Raw genomic sequence first — 6,000 nt, 5'->3', positions numbered from 1 at the left:
TACACATGCACACACAAGTGCCCTTAGTTATGCATGAGCTATGTGATGGCCATCATCAAATAAATCACAGAGCTGGCTTCCAAATTAAATTCCAAACTGAACAAAAATCCATCTCTCTACCTGTCTCTTATTTGCACTGAGATTCACATATAAAATCCAGTGGTTTTCCCCTTCCCTTCCCTTCCCTTCCCTTCCCTTCCCTTCCCTTCCCTTCCCTTCCCTTCCCTTCCCTTCCCTTCCCTTCCCTTCCCTTCCCTTCCCTTCCCTTCCCTTCCCTTCCCTTCCCTTCCCTTCCCTTCCCTTCCCTTCCCTTCCCTTCCCTTCCCTTCCCTTCCCTTCCCTTCCCTTCCCTTCCCTTCCCTTCCCTTCCCTTCCCTTCCCTTCCCTTCCCTTCCCTTCCCTTCCCTTCCCTTCCCCTCTTCCCTTCCCACTTCCCCCTTCTCCTTTCTTCCTTCCCTTCCCACCCCACCCCACCCCTCCCTGCCCCTCCTCTCTCCCCTCTCCCCTCTCCCCTCTCCCTTTTCCCCTTCCCTCTTTCCTCTTTCCCTTCTTTGCTGGCTTCTCACAGTGCCACTTGGTGGCTCCTGCCACATGGGCTGTGCACTCATGTCCATGTGGCATCACTCTCTAGAGGTACATGACAAAAGAGCAGCCTTTGAATGCCTTTTAAGGCAGACCAGAGATGCAGATGAGGACTGAGTAAAGACTTTCCCTGTCAGGTTGAAGTATCACTCATATGAAGCATTCTATATGTGGATCACAAAGAATCTTGCAAGATAGATATATAAAAACATAAAAAGACATGAGAGTTGAAGGGATTTTTTTTTTTTTTTAATATGCACAAAATAGAGCAGTAAATCATGTAAAACAGGTTTAATTTGACATGGGATATGCATTGTGGTGCTCAGTCTAGAAAATACTTATATACAGATTTTAAATATAAGGATGAGAGCAGGCTCACTGGAGTTAATGTCAAGTCAGGATGTCAGAATTCTGCCAGTGTGGGATGGATGCACTGAGCATTCTTCAGGAAAAATACTCTCCTTTTCCTCTTGGGCTTGGGCTGCATGAGGCAGGCTAAGTTCAGCTTCCCTGTGCTCTCTGTGCATGCACACTCACTGCTCTGATGCCCATGTCTCAGGTTTCTGAATTGCCAACCCAAGCATCTCAACCAGTAACAACAATTCCTGACATTCTCCAAGGAGAGGCAGAGTGTTACAAACCACGTGAAATTAGAGCTGGGCAGGGTTATCAAGCTACTCTGTTGTGGTCACCACAGAATGAACAAAGTTTTAACTGGGTAATTATTTTAATTGTTCTTACTAAGCAGGAGGAACAAAGAGTTCCTCTTTCCTGTAGCTCTGGCCTAAGCCTTTTTTTTTTCCCCATTAATTTAGGTGCGTCTGTAGGGACAGCTTCTCTCACCTTCTCTCCTACAGCTTGTCTTTCTTTCCAGAGCTTGTTCCCCATCTTCACTCAGTAATCAAGCACCAAATACTGAGAGAGTATTTTTCAGATTACAGCCTGGACACCTTGGTAGCCTTTTGGCAAAACCAGAGTGCATTAACACCCACAGGCTTTGAAGCTCTACTTTCTAGAGTATTTAGTTACTAAAAAACCTAATCCTTGCCTGATTATTCTACTTTTGAGAGACAGAGTCAACATTTTTCTGCTAAATGAGATGAGTACTTTATAATACCAAAGAATTTGTGCCAGGGTCGACCTTACTGTGCCTGGAGTTCCCTCCTTGGTGAAGGTTGAAAGCTGCATGGGCAGGCACAGATGGGAGAGGTTTATTGCAGGTATGGGAACCCAGCTGATGAACTGCAGTGCTAGGTGAGGTATTTTATTCAGCATTTATCTTTGCCTTGCATGTCTGCAGCCCATTAATCCATTCCCTGGAGACCTATTGTAATTTTCCAGACACTTGAAAATTTTCAAGCAGATGTCACTTTAAACAAAACCAAAAAAACTTGGAGATGTATCTGCTGATCCTTTCTGGTGTCTGCAAGCAGTAATTTCTACACTAAAATTGTTCATTCTTAAGGTAAGAGAGGGACAGGCTGCAATATCTGACTGGCAGCCATATTCTTTACATTTTAAAATGGAAATGTGGAAAAGGGATGCCTGTTATGCTGGAGAAGGTAAATTTGTGAGTGAGCACTTTGTTTTAATCCTGAAAAGGTCTGGAATAATCAGCTTCAAACTGGGATGTGTCTTGGTAGGAGAAACCTTTACATAAGCCTTTCTTTGAGCCTCACTCAGGCAGATAATGAAATTATCTGGAAGATGAATAGGGAAATACACTTAGGAAAACACCAGTGCCAAAAGCTTTGCTAAGTGACATTTAAGTAGGGAGCTTGTCAGCAGGTGGCTCACACCTGAGGAATTCGAAAGCTTTATTGTCATAGTATGGTTATAACCTCCCCTTTGCCCAACTCCTTACAATACTGCTTGACACAGGATAATCAATGTACCCAGCTCCTTTGCAAGCTAATAGATTTCCAGCACACACCCACTTTTCTGCACTGTTTGAAGACAACCACAGAGGCAACAGCATCAAGATGAGTTCCCAAGGTTTTTGTTACCTAACCTATAGGTGACAGATGAATACACTCGTTTTCCCAGTCACCTCTCTTGCAGCTGTTTCTGTGGGAAGGTCCAGGATGCTGATTGCTCGGTGTGGTGAGAGCTCTTGGGAAGCTGAGTGGTGCTGTCCAGCAGTTTTCCTCCTGTGCAACACCAGGGCAGATGTGGGAGGGCTGAACAAGAGCGCAGCAAACCTGAGAGCTCTAGCTCAGCCACCTTCAGCCCTCAAACCTTCTCAGGAGGGTGTTCCCTCATCCCTGTGTCAGAAGAAAAAAGGAGCATAAGCAGAACTTGTTTTCTGTCTCTCCCACTCAAGAGTTAAGAAAACAAAAAAAACCTGTGAAAGCAGGATGCCTGAGTTGCTCCCTGGGTGCCGAGGTGGTGAAGTATTAAGAACTTTGCTGGCTCAGTCAGGTCACTTCATGAGCATCAGAAAATCAGGCAGCGAACTGTGTTACCCATCTGTCAGGAAAGCTACCAAACAGCTTTCAATTAATTATTTTTAGGAGGAATGCAGATTGTCTTCGCCTGGGACAGGGCTGCTGCAGGCCAGAGTCTGCTCCATAAAGCAGTGCTGTTCCAGTGCAATCAGTGCAACTTTGTCAGCCTGTGACAGCTGAGGATACAGCCTGTGCTAATTTTTGCTTAAGCCTCGTACAACAAAATGGTTTAACAATGATGAGTGTTAAGTTTCTCAGTAGTTCCAGGTAATAATGAGATTCTGCTTGAACTGGGTAACTCTTGCTGTTTGAGTCTTCATCAGCAAAGTTGCAACTGTTCCAGCTGAACAAGTTGTGTATTTAATGCCTTTTTCCTCTGAGTCAGAGGAAATGGTTTGCAATAGTTACAGAAATAAAAAACACGGACATAATAAGTTTAATGTGTAAAATCAAACCATGTATCTATAAATATGTGAGAAGACATTGAGAGAGGGGAAACACTCATTGCACAGAGCACTGCATGTGCAAGGCAAGCTCATGCAATGCCACCTGATTTATGGCAGGAGCTTCCCAAGACAAGAAGTTTTCCAGGTTCTCTTCCCTTGCACTGTCATTCTCAACCCCTCCATTGCACACAGGCAGGCCAATTACTGGGAAAGCTCAGAAGTTTCTGTCACAACTCCAGCAGTTTCTCAAAACAAGTATCAGCTTAAAAAAGCATAGGAGGTTGAAACTGAAGAAAGCTACAGGGATATAGCTGGAGGGGGAAAAGGGAGGGAACATCAGTTGTCGACTTCCAAAGCAATTGTGGATATGGATTGCATGGAAGGCTTCTCATCAGCAGGGAGTCTGACAGGTCTATCAGGGGAGAGTTCATCTACTTCTGTAATAGTAGTTATTTGAACAACTAGAGATCGATATAGTTTCTAGGGGAGATGCTGCTATTTATTGGGAAATAAGAGAGAAACATTGGTGAAAGTTTCCTTTCTGTTTCTACAGTAACCACCATCAGGAGGACTGTGCACGTGTTTCCCGGCTGGGGTTCAAGCCTGGATGGCTACAGAGCCAAGGCAGGCTGTGTGTGTCCCCTACAGACCCCATGGCTTTGCCTCGAACTCCTCAGAGCTCAGGGGGTCACACTGGGCAGGGAAGGGATGGGTTGGCACCTGGAGGAGGTCACTTGTGAAATAAAATTCAGCTCTGAATCTTCAACAGCCTCTGAGGGGATGTTTGGGCAGGAGCCACCCATGGCTGCCTGTGAGCGATTCTGGTGGCCTCTGCTGCTTGCAGGCTCTCTGGGAATAGCCCTGTGTGCAGGAGCAGCGTGTCCTGAGCCCAGAGGCTCCCAGTGCTCAAGGTCAGCAGCTCATTCCTATGCAGCAAGCAGAAATATCCTGGTGGGTGTTGAGTGAATTTCCTTGAGCAAGGGAGTCCATCTCTTTCATGGCATTGTGTGACGCTCCTGGGTCTGTCACCCGACATGAAGGGGGATGTGCAAAGCACTGCTGCCCCCCACCACCTCATCCCACAAGTATCCATCACTTTAAAACAACACACTTAGGATGTGGGCACTTCAGGGTCTGATTAAGTCATGATTAGGGAAACAGTAAATGCTTCTGCATGATACATCATCAAAGCCAGGCAGGAACACTTCTACTCTGTTAGCAAACATACCTGCAATATCTTTACCTTAAATGAGCTATAAAGTTGTCTGCCTCCCCTTCACTGTTTACTTTGTGTTCCCTTTTTCTGCACATGCTGCAATATTTTGCTCCTTAAGAGGTGTGTGTGATAAGCTCATGAATAACAAAGGAGGATTTATGTTTGTGGATTGTGAAATAATATTAACATGACTATTACTTTTAATCTTTGCTTTTGAATGATGTATTGAGCTGCAGGTAATCCCAGAGGGATATTATTAGGGTCTGAGTATTGAAAATCTCTCCTTCTTTTGTCTTCCCTCCTATTAAGTATGGAATTGAATGTAGAAAAGTGGACGAAGTAGGACAAACACAGGCTCTCTGATTTAATGCCTTATTTTATAGTCTTAGACCCCTACCAGCTGTATCTTCTAAGGTTGGGGGAGGAGGGAGAAGAAAGATGAGAAATTCTTAAATTCTAAACAAGCTACCTTTTTTGAGAGAAATTACAAAAACCTCTCCATGCTGAATCTTGATCTCCAGTAATGAACACTGAAATTTGCTGTTTCCAAGAAACTTTCATTCACTTAAAAACCCAAATCTTCCTTATTGTTTGGAAAGGAACTAATGCATTTTCTCTGCAGCTTCTGATTACCAGAACTGGGAGCTGGACTGAATTTTTCAGCCCGACATTTGAAATAATAGTAGACAAAAGCAAAGTGCTTGCAATTCTATTGGAACAAAATTGAATAGACTGTCTCCTCAAATTTACCCTTTTCCATCTGACTGCAATAGGATGCTATTTCTTTAAGAGGATAGTGGTCTGGAAAAGTTCTGCAGGACTGTAAATATGATGGCAAAAATATGATGTCTGGGATGGTTTCATGCAAATATCCCCCCTTCCCTGCATACATATTTGTAAGTAAACAGAAGATCCTGCTGTCTCTTTAAATCTACTGTTCATTTCACAACATCAACAAATGTTAGTTATTATATTTGCATATCAGTAATACTGCTGACAACTTACATTCCTACATTATTTTTGTACCTCTGCTGGTAGAACTGGCTGTACAGAAGAGGAAATTTGGGGAGAGAAGGAGAAACACTTGATACTATTTTAATTCTCATTTCTTATTTCGATGAACTTCTAAGAAACATATTTCCATGATATCCATCAAAAACAACTTTGTCCAACCTGCAGGGGTGTTTCAAACTTCCTAGGAATTGTACCTGGGGTTTGTACTGGACCTTCTGTAGGCAGCAGCAGATCTGTCCCAGGGAGCAGGGCTGCTCCTGGAGAAGGACAGGAGCAGGGTGGCTGCTCCTGGAGA

At 44.0% G+C, this 6,000-nt stretch overlaps 1 long non-coding RNA gene across 1 annotated transcript in view; it reads right to left on the bottom strand.

Moving 5' to 3' along the window:
* Positions 1 to 877: 877 nt before the first annotated feature.
* The window catches only part of LOC138118549 (uncharacterized), a 308,809-nt gene continuing 303,686 nt past the window's right edge, over positions 878 to 6,000 (bottom strand). The window contains exon 7 of the long non-coding RNA XR_011155203.1: positions 878 to 2,846. This is a non-coding gene — a long non-coding RNA (uncharacterized lncRNA). The remainder of the gene's footprint in view (positions 2,847 to 6,000) is intronic.

Source organism: Aphelocoma coerulescens, chromosome 14 (genome assembly GCF_041296385.1).
Source record: "Aphelocoma coerulescens isolate FSJ_1873_10779 chromosome 14, UR_Acoe_1.0, whole genome shotgun sequence".
Classification (NCBI taxonomy): Eukaryota; Metazoa; Chordata; class Aves; order Passeriformes; family Corvidae; genus Aphelocoma; species Aphelocoma coerulescens.
This window is presented reverse-complemented; position numbering and strand designations above follow the sequence as displayed.